We start from the raw sequence: 19,582 nt of genomic DNA, 5'->3' as shown, positions 1-19,582 counted from the left end.
AACACTTAAGCAACCAGGACTATTCAGGGTTAACAAAACTTAGTCTGAAAAATATTTGTTTGGGGCTGAACACTTCATTACTCAAAAAAAAAAAAAAAAAGTGTGGAAGTTGAATTTCTAAAGTAAATCTATACCTTTTATGAAATGGAGCTGTAATAAAAATGCCATACGTGTATAAAAGCTATTGTTTCACAAAGAAAGTGATTTGATTTGCATTAATACAATGGATGAGACTACGGCAGAAGAAAAGACTCGCAAATCAATGGCTGTGCTTTTCAACAAATTGAATCTTCCATAGCAGCGCTTTTCATACATACATATTAGGTGTAGAGACTTCCATATCAAGAAGCAAAACCGAACACAGAGAAGGAAAAATCCTATACCTTTGCACTATAGTCTTAGTATTACATTGTTGCAATTGAATTGCACCAATAAAGCAACAAATATGTCCCTTTAAGAGTGAGAATAAGAAACACCAATTGCAAGTATGAGATTCATATGAAAGAAATATATTTTGTGATGAAAAAGTCACTGAATGTTAGTGTGTCAAAGCTAGTTTTTCTGCAAGACTGATTTACACTGAATAAAATTTCAATTAAAGGCCTTTTCTAGCTAAAAAAAAACAATTCTCTGTTCTCTGTGTTCTGGAGACAGCTGGACCCAACAGCACAACTCAGAAATATAACTTAATGCAGGGTTTCAGCTGCTGAAGCCAAGGCAAGTGAGCAAAAAGCCTTTTACCAGTCTCACACCGAGGTAGCAGGGGTGTGGGGGACTCAAACTTACTCTGGAAATGGCCTCATTTCCACCCATTTCCACCACGCTGGACCTCTGTAGTGGTACCTTAGCCTAATAGCTGAGGACCATCAGGTCAAAGTGGGATTGTGGTGATTTTCCTGGTTTTTACTGTAGCCTTCAAGCAGCAATGGCACCAGAGTCATCCATGATTGCTGCCTGACCAGCCCATGAGATACAGGATGATTCACCTCAACCCACCGCTGCTCCAGTGATGTGGAGAAGTCCTAGGAAAGGGAGAGGGAGAGCAGCTGTGGCTCCAAGCTTGCCTAATCCTCCTGCATCTCCCAAGGTCTCTACAGGCACCCCTCAGCTGAAGCAGAGAGGCCAAGATAAAACACTGTTGACATTTCTGTATTCATATTTCTAAAGAAGGAAAAAAAAAAAAGAAAAGAAAAAAAAAACAAACAAAAAAACCCCTGTGGGATCCTCCATCATTTCCATTCAAAAGGATTAGTCAAGGGCAAAACCAAATTTTTGTTTTCTCACTTTGCCTTAAACAAAGGCTTTGCATTTGATAACTAGAAGGACACTGCAAATGGATGGAAAGCAAATCTGAATAGTTTGGTAGTGCTAAATACAGGCTAACGGAAAGCCTATACCTACCCCTGTGGTTTCGATTTTAAAAAAGCTTTGTTTTGTTTGTGAGTAAAATGAAAATGACAGTTATTCAAACTGGTATTGCACAGGCACTGTTATGAAAATGTGGCTGGTCCAGCAGAAGCTTACCCGATGATCATTTAGTAAGATCAGAGCCAGCCCTGTCCGAACAAGGGTATCACTCCCAGCTGGGAGTGAGGAGCACTTTGGGGATCTGGAAAGCATTTCTAGATGTAAGAGCTCACTCTTACAATGTTCAAATTACTATCATTACCTGTGGCCACAATTTTTGGATCCCATCCTTCCCTTAGTGATCTTGGTGTGAGTTTTAACCGTACCTGAGTGGAAGCAGCAGGCTTTATGTGATGCTTCTGGCAGTAGATGTCACTTCGAAACTCCAGCTCAGATTTGGGTGCTTCCATTTACAGTGTCGTCTTCTTGGGGATGATTTGACCCAAGTCCACTGCAAGCAAGATACTGGCACTGATGGAGTGTTTTTCACTTGTAACTTTTTGAAATAACTGTGGCATGCTATTGGGGCCACCCTGATGTCAGCATCTCTTTTGCTTTTGACATTTTAAACACCGAGGTGTACTTTTCACAGCCAGTGCTTATGACCAGGTGTGATTGATATAAAGTAACCATCAATCATCTGGTGGTACCCACATATCAAGCACACAAGTGGCTGAATGGAATTACCTCTCCAGTGCTTAATTGTGGACACAATGTTTATGTCTGCAATTTGTTTACCTGCAAATTCTGTGCAGGAGGTAGATTCTGGGATTTAAAGATCTGGCATTCAGGTTTTTCTCTTTCCTAGTTTTTTCTTCTCTCAACTTGCATTTTTGCCTTTTCCTGTTCAGGCTCAGGAGTGCTTTCATAAGGGCAAAACCGGCTTTGCAATCCTTACTCAAGTTAGTGATTTCTGTGCAGTGTCCCACTTATTTGGGTAAGTATTACTTGCAGGTGCAAGGCTTTGCTGGTTTGGGCTCCTTTTCAACAGAAGAGAAGGTACCAGCCAGCAATAATCTTTTTCCAGCGCATGACAAGAACCAAGCACTGTCAGGAAGAATGCGTTTACTTTGGAATACGAAAAACAACAAAATGAAATGAATAGGCATGAGGCATCCATGAGACAACACCAGGCAAATGTGGTTTTTTCCCCCTCTTTCAAAACGTAAAGATGATGTCCAGGAGAAACAAAATTGTGACGCCAAATGCTCTCTTGGGAAGCCGTACTTGTCTGATCCTGTGGTCAGCGCGAAGGGTGATCTGCTATAGTAACGGCCTATGTTTTTCCCACTGATGTTTTATTATAAGCAGTCATATAAAAGAAGAAAAACATCTGTAGATAAATTGTTAATAAAATAAGGGGTTATCTCTCTTACCCACTCTATTAAAATTATTCTCTTTTTCTAAGACAGACACAGTAGTGTGCTTTATATTTTTGACGTGGACTGAATGTAAATATTTTCCCCAAGTTGACACAGCTGCGTTGCAGAGATATGCTCGATATGGTTGCCTTGCTTGTCAGTGGGTTCACAGCTTCTTTTTAATTCCTTTTCTGCTGTGGCACCACGCACATCCTCTCTCATTTCCCTGGCAAGCAAACCAGGGCCTTAGGGCTCTTAGGGATGGTCCCAGTCCTATGGAACCTGGGCTGACTTTCTTGTCCCTGTGTGCTGGCTTAAAGTCACTCTGATAACGTCACTGTGGAGAGTTTCTGCCAGAACAATGTCACCCTGTCACTGCATTTGAAAGTAATTGTATCTGCCAAGGGAACACTCTGCAACATGCAAGCTGAAGTGTACTTTAGTTAATATACTTTCTCTAATTACTCTGCATGGCCAAAACTCAGTTAGAGATGCTGAAAAGTCTTGATTCGTTCCTGCAGTCCGTACACAAACAAAACTAACTGTTCACTGGTGAGAATGGAATTATTCAGTGCAAATAAATTTGCCATGAGCAACTAATTCCACCTTAAATGAACGAATAGCTTGCAAACTGATTCCTTGCTTTTCTTGAAGACATCCTGGCACATAAGCATTTGCTGGGCACAGCTGCTGGGCTGGCGGGCAGCTCAGCCACAGACCCCTTCCACCACCCACCAGCTCTGCCAAGTCACCCGCATTGCTTCTGCTGGGGCCTGGTGGGATGAAGGAGGCAAGCTGATGTGAGAGCTGCAAACGGCAAACTGCTCTCATCATGAACCTTCAGTGCTTGCAAGCGCAAAGCATTCAGGGGCGATAACCATGCCGCACACCCAAGCCCAAACTGAAGGGGCTGCCCTCTGTACATCATAGTGTGACAATTTTCACCTCTGCCCATGGAAAATATTCACAAATTGGATCATCTTCTATTTGATTAGCAGAGCTGCTTCTCCTATGCTTGTGTGGGGAGGCAGGGAGGGAAGGGACGGCAGGCAGATCGCTGAGGAGGTGAAATTAATGAGAGCAAATTAGTCCCTGCGAAGCTCTGCACTGCCATGGGTACACCACGGCCATGTACTGTAGGCCAGTGCCTACCCCAGCACTAACCTGCCTTCTAGATAATTAGAAACACTCTGTATCACCTTCTCTGTTAAGTTCTCAGTCCTCAATATAATACTAAAAGACGTAGCTTCCTACCATTTTAAGAAGAAAGATTTCTCACCAGTCGATGAGGAATGTCTGCTACATTCAGATTTGCTTTTTGACCACCTGTAACCTGTTCCAAAGGATAAGTAGCTACCTACTTCCTTGGACTTCATGCTGTCCGTGGCAATCCTATATTATATAGGATAATGGCTTCAGGTTGACTGTGTTGGAGGCAGAAGGTTTGCTGGGGACACTGGTGCAGGATGAATTTGTTTGTATTTTGTGTATGCTTGGAGCAATGACTGAGAAATGAGTAACAAACCGCCTGCTCGAGTCAGCCTCTCTGGATGTATCCACCTAACTTTAAATAATGCAGTGTGGGAAAAAAAAGTTATTCACCAAATACTGTTTCCAAGTGAGTGTCTCTGGTGTATCTGCTTTTTTACATACACTAAATCATTTGGGGTTTGTTAGGCAGTATTATTTTTACTAAAATGATATTTTGCATTCCACAGCTTCCCGTTTCCTGTAAAGGAAAACAGTCTTAAAATATATAGCTAAGCCACAGGCAGACAGGAACAAGCTAATGCATAGACTGGCTCCACCTGTATAAGCCAGGATTTAAAAAAACAACAGCAAACAAATAAAAAGTCACAAAGGTGAAGTTAAAGCAGACAGCTTCCCTTCTTAAACTTTGAAATTATATTCACTTCCAAGTGTCAGGAAGCACAAGACTGTACTCTGTGTAGGCTTTCAAGCTCACTCCTCCCTAGAGGTAGCCTTTTATTCCTTCCACAGGCTTCCTGACTCTGAAATAATTTCTTCTGGAAAAGTGGTGTCTGGCACAAGGGTGCAGGGCTGAGGGAAGCTGCAAATCGCAGGGTACCAGACAGCTGCTCCTGGGAAGCAATGTGCAGGGATATAGGACTGACCTGGTCTGGCCAGCTTTGAATAAACACTATGAGTGCCCTTGCTTCACCTCAGCTTTCACAGTGAGGTAGCTTTGCCTCTTCCACTGCTGCCATGTGTTTGTTACCTCCTCTGTGCATCGTGAGCTCTATGTGGGCACGGGCAGATAAGAAAGACAGAGAAAGACTTTTTACCAGGGTCTGTAGTGACAGGACAAGGGGCAATGGTTTTAAACTAAAAGAGGGTAAGTTTAGATTGGATATGAGGAAGAAAATTTTTACAATGAGGGTGGTGAGACACTGGAACTGGTTGCCCGGAGAAGCTGTGGATGCCCCATCATTGGATATGTTCAAGGTCCAGTTGGGCAGGGCTTTGAGCAACCTGATCTAGTGAAAGATGTCCCTGCCCAAGGCAGGGGGCAGGGGGTTGGACTAGATGATCTTTGAAGGTCCCTTCCGACCCAATCCATTCTACGTTTCTGTGATTCTATGTAGGACAAAAGACAAAGGCCACTCTGACAGTGAAACCAGTGGAGACGGCTCTCACCATCCTGCCTGTGCTGGGAGGCTCCTACCTCCCAGCAGGGTAGATACTCAGTGCAAAAAAAAGTTAACAATCCTGCTTAAAATAAAAACTAAAGAAAATACTGCCACTGCAAGGCAATCTCTAATTCCCTGGAAAAGCTATGGACAAAGCTACATCAACCCATGGAGGAACTAGGCTGGTAAAGTGGGAAAGCCCTTGAAGCTCCCTCCTCACTGGGAGCTGGGCTGCCACTCCCAATGCACTCAGCAAAAGCCGGAGGATGCGCATCAGGTGGTGGTGGCATCTCCGAGCTTTTCCCTGCCGCACTGGGAGCAGCGTCGCAGTCGGTGAGTCACACTTGTCACCGGCTCCTGTGGATGTCCAGTTACTGCTGGCACATGAGCTGTGTCTGAAAAATCACTTCTGACTTCTGCTGGTGCTTGGGTTTATTAGTCTTGAATGGAAGGTCCTTAAAAGGCTGAGACTGGAGTACCTCAATCTCCTCCCCGTCTGTGATAGCTGAGCTCATCGGCGCCATGGTAGGTGCTGCTGGTAACCAGGAGGATGGTATTTTCAGTGCTAGAGTGTAGGCAAGAAGTCCTATTAGAGAACCTGAGAGGCTAGAAGAAAAAATAAAAACCTGAGAACAGGCATATCCCAGAGCACGGGAGTCTGTTTTTGTTTCGTGCCTTTGACTTTCCTGCGTCTTCTGCCTTTGCTGATTACGGAATCAGCCTCTTGATTTTTCTGACATTTAGATGTTGTTTTCTTTGTTTGCGGCTTCTTACACATGGTTTCCAGTTCTGAATTTGTCAAGCCAAGCAACTCGGAGATCTTTTTTAAAGTCAGTTGCAATTCCTACTTTGCTGGCAATTGTCTTCTGGGTTTTCTTACTCACTGCTTTTGCCCATGCCTCACGATGACAAGAATCTGCAGTGTCCCCATTTTTCTTCTCTCAGATCTTCATTTATGAGGGGTCTTTCTAGTTGGAAACAACATTTTTCTCATAACAATGAGATAAAAATGTAGCATTATGTTTTCAGAAAACAGTGAATGCAACAAAAAAGCTTCCATATGAATTGAATATACAGGCTGGTAGACCACGTGAGGTCTCCAAGCCTTTCAGTGTGATAGCAGTTACCTCTATAACTGCTGCATTGGGACTGCAGATTGCATGAGGGGTGAGGCGAATGACTGAATTCCCTAGAAACACGTGAAACCTAGAAAGTGAGTGGTCCTACAGCTCTGTTTATCCAGTGTCCTCCAAAGTCAATGGGGGCTCTGCAAAATCAGCTGGCTTTGGATCAGGCCCCTGCTACCTTCCTGCTGGTTTGTAAGAAACAAGAAGGGCCAAGTGGCTACACGAAACCCATCGTGCATGGCGAGGGTCTACGTACGAGAGGCAGAGCTGTACACAGATGTGTGTGTGTGTGTGTGTGTGTGAAAGAACTGTTCTGCTATGGGAAGTTAGCTTAAACTTGCTTTTTTTAACAGAATTAAAACCAGAAGGTTTTTCCAACTTCAAATATTTATACGAACAGGAGTACTGTACTATATCAATCAAACACTCGTGGACTGAAGACATGTTGAAATCTATGTATCTGATCTCTCAGAGCTCTGTGAGCTGCTTGGAGCTAGTTTATGTTAAAAAAAAAAACCCTAGCCCAAATGACAATACCAGAGCTTGTTAGTTCTCTGTTTACACTGTGTGAACTTAAGTTACCAGCACAACAAGAGAGGATGTATATTTTAGATAACACACTCTGGTTTCTATCTTTTGTATTTTTAGATTTTAATCCTATCAGTCTCTTAGCCAAGCAACTGAGTATCAGGTTAAACTATTGTTGTATAGAGGGAAAAATCCCAGCTTATCTTAAAAAAACAATAGGTTTGAGTATAAAAAAAAGTTAAACCTAATAATTCCACTTGGAAACTGAGTCAAATTGCTCAAACTCCTCTTTTAGTTCATGAACCTCGCAGTGATAAAATAAAAGGAAATGGATTTGCAGAATTTTTGGTTCTGTTGCCTGCCTTTTTGTCCCTCGTGAACAGAAATAGACTCTGAGAACTGCCTTCTACAGGCATTATTTCTCAGTGATTTCCATAACATTTCAAGTAAAACATCCACTTTTCCTCTGCCCGCCCTGTAAACACCAATCTGAGAGTCAAGCCAGATCCTCTGCTCTTTCTGCGTGGTCGCAGAGCCCGGCCCCATGCCCAGAGCAGCTCCAGAGGCTGCGGGACCTTCTGGGAGCATCTGTGCTGCACGAACGGGCCACCTTCATTTTCTACCTCACTTACTGCTGCCTCACCTCACTCTCCTGCTCTCTGAAATAACATTTCAAGCTAATAAGTCTACTTCTGGTCTAGTGAGAAAAATTTGGGGCCTTGGAAGATTTATTAGCTGCAGACGAGGTAGCTGGGCGATGATGCTGGAGTTGCAAACTCCAGTTTGGGGGGGGATTTTTTGTAAAGATCTGACTGCTCTTGGCAAGCAGCAGACAGAGGTCATGGAGCGAATTACCTGCGGAAACCCACTGGTACCATATAGCAGTAATTATGCCCTGAAACCCCTTGGCACCAAACACGAGGATAATAAGGAATCGGTGAAGTGCTGTCTTCAACTGGGACAATCTTACATATTCTCGTGGAAAGGTGTATCACTACCTGAAGCTAAGGCCACCTCTGCACCCTTCAAAGCCATCCTGCTGTTCCAGGAGAATGAGCAGGTCCACGAGATGACCTAACCCAGTTGTGCCCAAGGTTCAGGAGCTGCCTGTGGCCAGGTGGTTTGCCCAAGCCCTCCCTCACCACTACTTCCATATCTGTTGTGATAACCGCTGCCCGCGCTGGGCGAGCAAGGATAACGTGGTTAAAGAAGGTTAGTGTCGCACTGTATGTGCAGGTCAGGATATTATGCAAGTTGATTTCCACCAAAGCAAAACCAGGACACAACAGAAGCCGAGTGCCTGGTTAAAATAAATGGGAATTTTGCCTAAGTAAGGTTTGTAGCTCAGGCCTTTAATACAAACCAAGTCAAGAAAAATACGTTTGACTCAGCACTAGGCTAGCTATTTTAAAGCTTTGAACAACACCTCTGATGTGACTGACCTTGAAGAAATTTGTTATTTATGGTGCCATCAGCCAAAAAGGTTTGAATTCCTACCGAGGCTTTGCAGGGTGGTTTCCTAGGAAATTTATAGCAGTGGTAGCAAAAGCAGCAAAAGCAATTCAGATAAGCAAATAAGTAGATCCAGACCTGCATTTTTCAGTGGATGTAAAACATAAAGCCAAAGAAAGAGCAGAAAAATTCTGTTTTACCTAAAGGGTAGTACTTATTAATAGATAATATATCATTAACACATGCTTAATTTCTGAGAGACAGTAGATAGCTCATAACTATAGTGTATAACAAGCGCAGCAGCTTTTACCAATGGGCTTCATCTTGCTGGGAGGACAGACTAGATATCTGGGTGCTGTGTCGTCTCTCTTTCTGCCAGCACATTCCTCGAGTAAGCCTTCTCCACTTCCTACAGCAATGCATGCTGCTGCTCTCCCTCCTGGCCACCGCAGCCACCCGCGCTCCTCCCTAGCTGCCCTACCCCTCCCACCTCAGGGTTCGGGCTTCTCTGCACCTGCTTCTCACCCCTCACCTCACAGCTCTGTTAATAAAGAGCCTGATATAGCATCTTTCAGCCACTTAACAAACCTTTCAAAAGGGTGCTTTAAACATATATCTGTGTAAAGAAGAGCAAAGAAATATTTGGGGCTGGTTCCACCTTAAGAGCAATTTTGGAAAAAGTATCTGCAAACACTGGCAGGGTCCCCAGATGACACAGCACCCAGATATCTAGTCTGTCCTCCCAGCAAGATGAAGCCCATTGGTAAAAGCTGCTGTGGTTGTTATACACTATAGTTATGATCTATCTATTGTCCTTCAGAAATTACACATGTGTTAATGATATATTATCTATTAATATACAGGTTTCTTTACCCATACTCATTACCACCAATGTATTTATTCCTGTTACTCCTGCACAAGTGTGTCAAACTTTGGTAATGCTTTAGAAACCACAGGAAGATTTCTGAAGGTTTGCTTGGCCCCTGTCTTCCTCCTCTTCCTCCTGCGGCCACCCCCGGCGGACCGCGAGCCCCGGCACCCGCGGCACCGCCGCCAGCGCTGCCTGATGGACTGATAGGCAGTGCAGGAAGCCCTGAGGGAGGCTGAATTCATACTGATTCTGGGACTTCTGGGCACTTCAGATAACCTCACCACAAGTCCAAGCTGACTTTTGCTTTGATGGTGGCAACGCTCTACCGTCAACATCGCCCGGCTGTTTTCAGCCCTGTTACTTAATCTGTGGGGTGATTTACGATCTTTGCTCTAGTCAGCATGAGGAGCACTACTGATAAAAGGGCAGGGGGAAGGGTCTTTTAAAGAGACAGATGATTACAGCCCTGTGACAAAAGTCTGAAGACTTTTGAAGACTTCTCTTGAGAACAAATGAGGAGGTAGATGTCATCCTAGGAACACACTGACCTACTCATTTCAAGATACGGTGTCAAAGAAAATAACTACCTGATGCTTTTCCTCATACAGCACTGTAAATGCTTCATATTCATGTTTTCATAGTTTCATATTTTCCTGTAACTGCATATAGTTATACCTCCTTAGCAATAATAAATACAGTACTTGTCACATGCACAGCTACAGGGCCTCAAAGCATTATCCAAGACTTACATTTTGGTTGATCTTCAAAATCCTCTAGGTACAGGGTCTGCCTGTGGTATCTTTTAGTTTAATATGTCAAATGTGAGGTAAGAGACAGAGGCACTGACTGGAAGCTGGAAACACAAATATCTGGGTGCCCCATTCCCCTTTCGGCATTTAAACACCTCTTCGTTTCAGCAGAAGTTTAGGCACGGCTACATCACGTATCTCTGCAAAACCTGAAGGCAGCAGCATGCCTGCAATGGGGCGGCGTGTGGGGCTTAGAGAGGACCATCTCCTCAGGAGGCTCAGCTCATGCCCTATAACAGGGGAGCAAAGGGGCTCCTCTTCAGTATCCTTAATGTTTTTAATGCCAGCTTTTGTGCGCATCGCTCCCAATGGGTGCCACAGCCTCTCCCACGACTGCAGCAGGGCCCGAGGGCCAGCACATCCCTGTCACTGTGCTCAGGGAGGTGCCCAAAGCCAGCCTGGACACATTTGAGTGCACGTGTGCCCAAGGCACGGGATGGAGAAAGCCAGGAGAAGTGCCCAAGACACAGCCAGGTTGAAATCCAGAAACAGAGAGGGGTTAGAAGAGGAGGAAAGCAAGACAGATGAATCATTAAATGAACAGCAGCACACTGTCTCCCTTTTCATACCCCACTTACAAAAGGATGTGATTTTCTGATGAGAGATCACGCGACAGATCAGAGGCTAGCCAACAAGTGACTTCCATAATAAGCTTACGCTAAAGGATGAGATGCCAAAACACCCTGTAACAAGGATACTAGAGAACAGTTTTAGTAACATATTCCAAACTTCCTGAGGTTGTTTATACCTTACTTCAGACTGATGAAAAGCTTTTTCTTGCACGTGGACTGGTGTGAAATACCTTTTAGCTAGTGCTAAAAGATCTGGGGGTAGAACACAGTGCACACTTTCTCAGCTAAGGACGGAAGAATTGCTTATATGTACTTCAAGAAAAAAGCCAGTCGTGTAATTACAAGATTTGGGGTTTATTCCAAAGCCTTTCCTTCTATAAATTAACATCTCAATCAGGAGATTAGCTGTTATTTTTAGAGTAATTTTATGGTGTAGATGTTATTCTGCAGCTTTTTCTTTCTCAGACATTAGAAGGGCTCTGGGGATTGAGGAAGAGCTGCGAAACATCACATGAAAATCATTAGTCTGACCAGAAAGAGGGCCAGATTCACTTCTGCACCCCAGATGTATGCTCATGCAAACCCCACTGACAATGGCACAAAGCTCAAGACTTACAACCGTGAATCAGATCCGAAGTCATTATAGATTGAAACTAGTTACTAATGAATGGCTTGTTTGGTGAGCCATATGAAAAAAGATGGTGTTTTCAGTACAGATCCTAGAAGACAGATGTCCACATTTCAGAAATTACTTCCAAACTGGCACTACTTGGCACTCTCAGAAAAGAGAAAAAAGATTTAAAAGAACACTCTTCATCTAAAAACATATTTGTGTCTGAACTATATTTACCCACTATGGCCTGTGAGGTTTTGAAGGAAAGACTCAGTTCTGCAGTTGTGTTGTTGATTGTGGCAGTCTCTAGACCTCAGAAATACTTTAATGCATGTCACCTGAATTGATAAAAGCCAAAAAAGCATGCAGCTATTTCTGGTTCATCCTTCCACCAGGTGTTGCACCCCTTTACCCAAGCATCTCCTCCACTTGTTTCCAGCTCTTCTGATTTACTGTAATCCTCCAAAGTTGCCAGGTGAGGACCCTAGTACAAAGGATTTAAAATCTCCCCTGCAGGCTCAGGCTTCTTAAATGCTTTTCATGGTCCTTTGCATAGCTCAGAGACTGGAGAAGTTCAAGGGGAACCCCACAGAGTCGCAGGCTTGGCACATATTCAGGGTGAAGGAAAGCCCAATTCTACCCTGCTTTCCTCCGTACAAGGAGATTCGTACCTGCATCCCTTCCCAGGAGACTGTCTTAGCCTTGCAAACTGTTGTGCAGCACTGAAAGGCTTCTGCAGTCTCTCCCCTTGATGTGGTCTCACTTTGCACATTACATTTGAACATGAATTGCTCCAGAGGGAGCATTACGGTGCAGTGATTAAAGCACCCAGGTGGGGGCTGGGACACGCAGGACCATCAGCACTAATAAATATTTAACCTTCGTATGCAAAGTGTAACAGCTTCGGCAAGAGAGACTCTGCACCTGCCAGCCCCGCTCAGCCCGGAGCCTGCTCAACCAGGACTGCAGGAAAACAAGGCTTCAAGCAGATGGCGGAGTTGAACTTGGATCTCCCAAACCGTAAGCATGTGCTTTAGTCAATCTGCACATTCAGTCCAATTAGTGAATAGTGCCAGATCCGCCAAAGCCGCATTTTTCTCACGCTAAACGATTGATCAAAACAAAAGACAACATCTCACCCAGGCTCACCAGTTAGTCTTGCTGCTGATCACGGCCCCACAGGCAGTGCCAGTGTTTCACAACAGTCGCTTTCTTCAGCTGTCAGCGTGTATCCTTTAGACACCAGCAGGAAATAAAGCACGAAACTGGAGACAGGAAATTGTTTAATGACAGAAATTGGCAAAGACAGGTGTAATCCTCAAGCTACTTTTAACTCATTTTAGGAAATAAGCAGGTATCATTTTGACAGCGTGCCTTTAGCAAAGAAAGGTAGAGATTCCCATGGTAAGATGTGGTCTTCCTAGAGGACCGAGTCCTCATTCTGTTGGTAAATAGAGAGTGCCAGCTTTATCACAGCTGGGATGGGAGTTTTTGTGAAATCAATCTAGAAAAGTACATTTTAAATTCAGCTTTTGGTGCCATTTAATATTATTGTTAAATGACAGCTATGGTGTGATACAAATTGAAGAAGTGTTTTAGTAGCTGCCCATGATTTCATAGCTGCTGTATAAACACCAGCTTTGCCTCTGATATTGCCCTTTCCTTACCTACAACTGCTCCTTTGCTGCAAACTTTGAGCCAGCTTTAACCTTGGTTCATTTAATCTCTAGCACCTTCCCTACCTGTGGACTTGTTTTTGCTCTTTTCCTGCCTCTTCTCATTAGCCTAAAACACACACTTTTATCATAGAATCATAGAATCATAGAATGGTTCGGGTTGGAAGGGACGTTAAAGATCATCTAGTTCCAACTCCCCTGCCATGGGCAGGGACACCTTCCACTAGATCAGGTTGCTCAAAGCCCCATCCAACCTGGCCTTGAACACCTCCAGGGATGGGGCATCCACAGCCTCTCTGGGCAACCTGTTCCAGTGCCTCACCACCCTCACAGTGAAGAATTTCTTCCTTACACCTAATCTAAATCTACCCTCTTTCAGTTTAAAGCCATTACCCCTTGTCCTATCACTACATGCCCGTGTAAAAAGTCCCTCTCCGGCTTTCTTGTAGGTCCCCTTTAGGTACTGGAAGGCTGCTATAACGTGTCTCTGGAGCCTTCTGTTCTCCAGGCTGAACAACCCCAACTCTCTCAGCCTGTCTTCATAGGAGAGGTGCTCCAGCCCTCTGGTCATCTTTGTGACCCTCCTCTGGACTCACTCCAACAGGTCCATGTCCTTCTTACGTTGGAGGCCCCAGAGCTGAACGCAGTACTCCAGGCTGGGTCTCACGAGAGTGGGGTGGAGGGGCAGAATCACATCCCTCGACCTGCTGGTCACGCTTCTTTTGATGCAGCCCAGGATATGGTTGGCTTTCTGGGCTGCAAACATACATTGCCAGGTCACATTGAGCTGCTCGTCAACCAACACCCCCAAGTCCTTCTCCTCAGAGTTGCTCTCAATCCATTCTCCACCCAGCCTGTATTTGTGCTTGGGATTGCCCCGACCCGTGTGCAGGACCTTGCACTTGGCCTTGCTGAACTTCATGAGGTTCGCACAGGCCCACCTCTCAAGCCTGTCAAGGTCCCTCTGGATGTCATCCCTTCCCTCCAGCATGTCAACCACACCACACAGCTTGGTGTCATCGGCAAACTTGCTGAGGGTGCACTCAATGCCACTGTCCATGTTGCCAGCAAAGATGTTAAACAGTGCCGGTCCCAATACCGACCCATGAGGAACATTTTGCTTCTCATTCCTGCATTCCTCATTAATTTATTTTCCAGGAAGCAAAAAGTGAAAATAATTATACATCTAAAACCCCAGGAAGTACTAGATTTAAAACAGGGAGATGATTTGTGTCCTGGAAAGAGTTTGAGGTCACACTCCTTTACTGGTCCTCATTGCAACCAAGAGCCCTGCAGCCTCCTTGACAGCTTCCACGCACACGGACAGGGTAGCTGTAGGAAAAAAAGGACAAACAACCACCCCTCTCCAGCTGTGCCTTCACATACAGAGACAAATCCTGCTAGAAAATGACAAGGAGCAGCTAAAGGAAATGGACTTCAGAGATATGAAACGCTCATCGCTGCCTCCCTAGGAATGGATGAGATGAAAGAGGAAGTGTCAAATCCAAGCCAGACCCTGCATGGACACCTGCGACTGTGTACACACAGCCATCTGAACCTGCGGAAGATGAAAAGCAGACAAACAACTCAACTTGATAAGGGAATATGGGTATTTATGTTATTACATGCTAGTAACTGCATGTAAGCCAGAGTATAAACCTGGCCTTTGTGAAAATGGGGGAGATAAATAGAAGTTAATCATGGTTTTCTTGCAGCTCTGCTTTATGGATGTGAATACTTGAGACTGAAGGCAGTGCCTGGATCTCCTATCGCGTGTAGCCCTTGAACTTTCTTTCGGTTTTACTCAAATTACTGCTAATTATTAAAGCTCATCCAGGCAAACTCTAGTACTGTTTAGCAACAGCTTCTGGGATTCTCATTTTTAAAAAGTTGCTAGCAAATTGAAAAAGACAAGAGGAAGGAATGGTTTTTTTCCTGCCAAAGCAGGTAACTGTGCATATAATACTACTTAATCAGCTGAATGCTGGTGGTTTTCCCAGAGAATGAAGTTCTGGAGAAGGAGCCCTAAAATCTTCTGTAAACTCCTGTGGACTTCTGTGCTGGCAGAAGGAGAGTTGGACTGACTATGTGCTGTATCAGATTGCTTTGCCATGTCTTTGCAATGGATGGTGAAGTCCCAGCTGCTGGAATCGCAGCTTCTTCACTTTCATTTGTACGCAGTGCATTGCTAGCTCTCATCATTGCAGATAAACATCATCGTGTGAAGCAAGCACAACTTGAAAGTCCACCAAGTGGAACTGAAAGAACCCAGCATGTTTTGCCTTGGTTTTAAATCATGCCTTGGAGGACCAGCCTATGATTTTTTGTTATTGGGTACAGCAATGCTTCAGGTTTTTTCCTGAGCACCATCATAATTTTGCTCCCTAGACATCTATCAGGGCTAATAAGGTCAGGCAGTGAGGAGCATATTGCACACTATGTAATCAAGACAGACTTTGAGTCAAAATCCTTCTACATCAGTAGGAATCTTTCCAGACTTGTACCAGAAGATGAATAGGGATGAAACAGCACATGAGGACATTTTGGATAACTCTTTGATAACATATTGGAAGCAGAGATGGGAATGGACCTTCATTTACAAAGGACTGAAGAGTCATGAATTCCGGATCTGGAGATCGTATTGGGGAGCTGGTGCATATTGTCCATTTATTATTTTGATAATACCGTTTCTCTGCTTTTTCTTTCTCTACTCCAATGGACAGCTCTTGCATCAAAACACTTATTTTTTAAAGAGACAATCTCTCTGTGTTCCTGGACAGTCACTTACATGTATGTCCCTTCAAAATCTGTAGGTTTTAAACCCAAGACTGAGCTGTGATTCAAAGTATTGCAGTGAGTATGGAGCAAAGTACTGCAGTGAGCACCAACCAAAGCATCCGTGTCCTCCAGAGCAATGTTCAGGCGAATGAGTGACAGCACCTGCAGGGAGGGAAGAAGGAGTCAAACTGATTTTCCAAAGTACTGACCACTGACATATCATGGGGGTGATGTGGCCTTAGGGGAGAGGAAGGACAAGAAAGGACAATGGTATTGCTAGTTTGTGACTTCCATAATGATATGTTTGCAAAATTAAGAGGGAGGGAAGCAGGAAAGGCAAGTATTTATCAGTTGCCACTTTCTGCTTGTTGCATGCTAAGGGATCTTTCTGCCAATTTCTTTGCAAAAAGAGCTGAGCTTGCTGAAGCCTAAGCTGAGGGGGTTATATTGGGACAGAACACATTGGTGACAGGGCACAGATAAGCTCAGCCACTGCACAGATAGTCCCTGCTCCTCCTACTCCCCTAGGACCCTCATTACCTAGCATCCTTTGCTTTCATTACTCCATCCAAAACAACTTCATTTTCATGCAGAGTTCTCTCTGCAGAGAGAAACTGTGGCCCTTTTGAGCAGATGTATAGCTGTGCCTCTACGTATGTAGCAGAATTTATTCTACAAAATTACTGACAACTGAAGTCGCATGCAAAGGTTGGTAAGCTGAAACTGCATGTCTAGATTTGAGACAAAATTTCAACAAACCCTTTTGATGTAGTCGTGTTAACATAATGAAAAGTTTGAAAGATGTATAACTACTGCAATAAACTAATATTCTCTTTTGCCTTGAAGTATTAGTACTTGTGTCCAGCCTTTGAGCACTTCCAATTGCAGAACTACTAAAGCCAGAAGAATTCAGATGGTTAGCAAAAATGCTATGTCTTCAAGATGTGCCTGCTCTACTAAAAAGATTAGATCTCAGCCTAGGCTGTGGGTCATGTAAGATAATAATTGATTTTCCATTGCTATTGTTAAAATGTTCTCTATAAATAGGGGTTTTTTGACTGAATTAAACCTCTTCTCATCTTGTTTTCTCCAGATTCATAAAAACCTGAAAAACTTCCAAACATTCCCAAAACTTTCTGGTAGGTATTTTAATGAAGTAAAAAAATAAGCAAAATGTTTATTTTCATTTCATGAAAGATGCAGAGGATATATTTCAATGCACCAGATGACCAATATTTGGAGTGCTTGACCATTCAAAGAGAGAAGAAGGTATGATTATGTATATATAAATATAAACAATCCAATCTCATGACATCACATCAGGTTCAACAATATAAGAATATTGTAAAATCATACTTTGTCAGTATTTTAGCTGCTGCATGGCTACTTGACCTAAAACTCTAGCTAAAAAGAAGAATAGGTAGTTTGGGGAGTTGACAGGAGGATCAGTTGTCAGCTGTTCAAATCCAGCCCAGGTTGCCAACAGCAATAATGATAGTAATGGAACTACCACTGCCATTACCTTCTGGCAGCTGTTTGACTTAAGTAAAATGAGTCAGTGGACTACTACAATATTTTTAGGTTACCCATCCCTCCAGTTTCTAGACGGTGCCACAAAAGCTCTCAGACCACTCCCTAGAAGAGAGGTGTCAATGCACAAAACTCAGGAAGGGTGTCTTGAGTGAAGTACACCTAGAAGTAAGAAACTTCAAGCCAGAACTACAAAATCCTCTGAGCCCTAAAAGAGCTACCTTCAGTGCAGGGCTAGGACAAAGTGGCTGCTTTTATGGTTTTCGGAAGTTCTCCTGGTGATTTCCTCAAGGCTAAATCCTTAGTTGTCCCTCTAGGTGGTCCAGGACTGTCACGCTTTTGGACTTACTCGTCTTGGCCAGGTCCTTGCTCAATGTTCCTGTGTGAATGAGAACAGAGATGCTTTGTCCTGGATGATGTTGACAGGGTTTGATCCTTGCTAGGACTGTAGGGTGTGTTATATGATGACATTTACCCTGTCCTAGTGCTTACGTGGTCCCATTCCCTCTCCCACCACATACAACCATACAGGGGTCCTTCTACCTCCCTCACCAGCAGCTGATCCAGTGTCACCTCCTGTTGTGGGAGGGGTCTCCTGGGCCAGAGCTACTGTTCCCCCCATGGCACAAGTCAGATAGGTCTCAGCAGTAGGGCCAGCAGCACGCGTGTGGCTGGGGGACATCAGCAGGAACCTGGGGACAACATGGCGGACAAGCTGCTGGGGTGAGAAACATAGTGTTGGAGGGAGGAGAAGACAGGGAGAGAGGTTTGCCATGAGCTACGTCACCACCATTCAGTAGGTACGTAAGAAAACTCTTCCTTTCTGCTGACTTAGCACTCTCACAAGCCCCCCTGCTCACTCTTCGGTGCAGGAGAAGACGACAACCTGAGCAGCACTGTGACAAAATTCAGCGCTGGCACAGCAGAGCTCCCCTAGCTGAGATGGTCTCAAGATTAACGTGCGGCAGGTTCGCAGACAGTGGTGATGTCTTTTACGAGCCCTGCCCACACGGCTGGCAAAACCCAGGCAGCACCGGCAGTGTCTCTAACCGGGGTGAAGTTGCAAGGCCATGGTGGGGCTCAGACCCCTTCTTCGCGTTGCTCTTGGGACATAAAGGTGAGCGCCCCATGGGCAGGCAGCAGGCAGGCAGGCGGGCACGCATGTGCCCGCACACAAGTGCCACTGTGTTCTCGCTCACACTTGTAAGCCCTTGTGTCAGCAATGCTCCCAGGAAAGGAGGGTCTGACCGGCTCCCAGAGCCGACTGCCACAGGGCAGAGCAGGGGAACAAAATGCATCTTTCATGCCCGGGCAGGCACTGCCGGTCCCCTGCCCACAGCCTGAGCGGCATCCCGGTGGGGGCAGGTCTTGCGTCCCTATCCTCTGCCGGCATTTTTTATGGAAGCTGCCAGGATAAGAAATCCTGAGAAACACTTCCCTGGAGTTGCAAGGCAACTTCTAACAGCTGCTCCTATGAAAGGTCCTTGTAGTGGCGCAGTCTCAGTCTCAGCACAAGATGTCATAACAGGCGGGGTGGGAAGGGGGGTCCTTTTTGGGAGGGAGGAGGTAAAAGTGGATTTCAACAGGGGAAAAAAACCCCAAAAGCTTGCTTTCTACATTCTCCATAGCAAACATGGCATTTTCAGGAGAAAATTTGAATACCAAAATATTCGAGCCAAAAAATAAAGTTTTTAATTTTTGGCAGCTCAGGACAGGTTTGGGCTGCTCAGTTTTTGACAGTAAAGCAACATATATTCGCACCATTTTTTTTCTTCTTTTACAGAATGCTGACATTTTCAAATGCATTTTCCCTCAAAATTCAGTTTCTCTTGAACATTTTCAACAACACTTTTTCACGATATTTAATTCTGAGGGTTTCTCACTGCCAGGGGAACAGCCGAGGATCCAGGGAGGAGCTGTGGAAACAAGTTAGGTATACAGACTCTCGGGAGCAGCTTGGAGCGGTGCTGGAGCCCTTCGATCCTGGCCTTTGGCAGTGACTGGTGTCGTCCGAATCTGAAGCAGGGCAGGGATGTGACAGAGCTCCCAGCCCACTTCTCCGGGGGAGAAGCTGAAAAAGGTGGGTGGGAGGAAAAAGAGTCAAGTCAAATGCACCTTTGAACAAGTCGTGCATTCTTCGCAAGACAGCAGAAAAAAGCAGAATATGCCATGCCCCAGCATCATCTCGCTACTCGTGCCAAGCCTTG

The sequence above is a fragment of the Gymnogyps californianus genome, chromosome 4 (genome assembly GCF_018139145.2).
Source record: "Gymnogyps californianus isolate 813 chromosome 4, ASM1813914v2, whole genome shotgun sequence".
Classification (NCBI taxonomy): domain Eukaryota; kingdom Metazoa; phylum Chordata; class Aves; order Accipitriformes; family Cathartidae; genus Gymnogyps; species Gymnogyps californianus.
Note: the sequence above shows the minus strand (reverse complement) of the source record.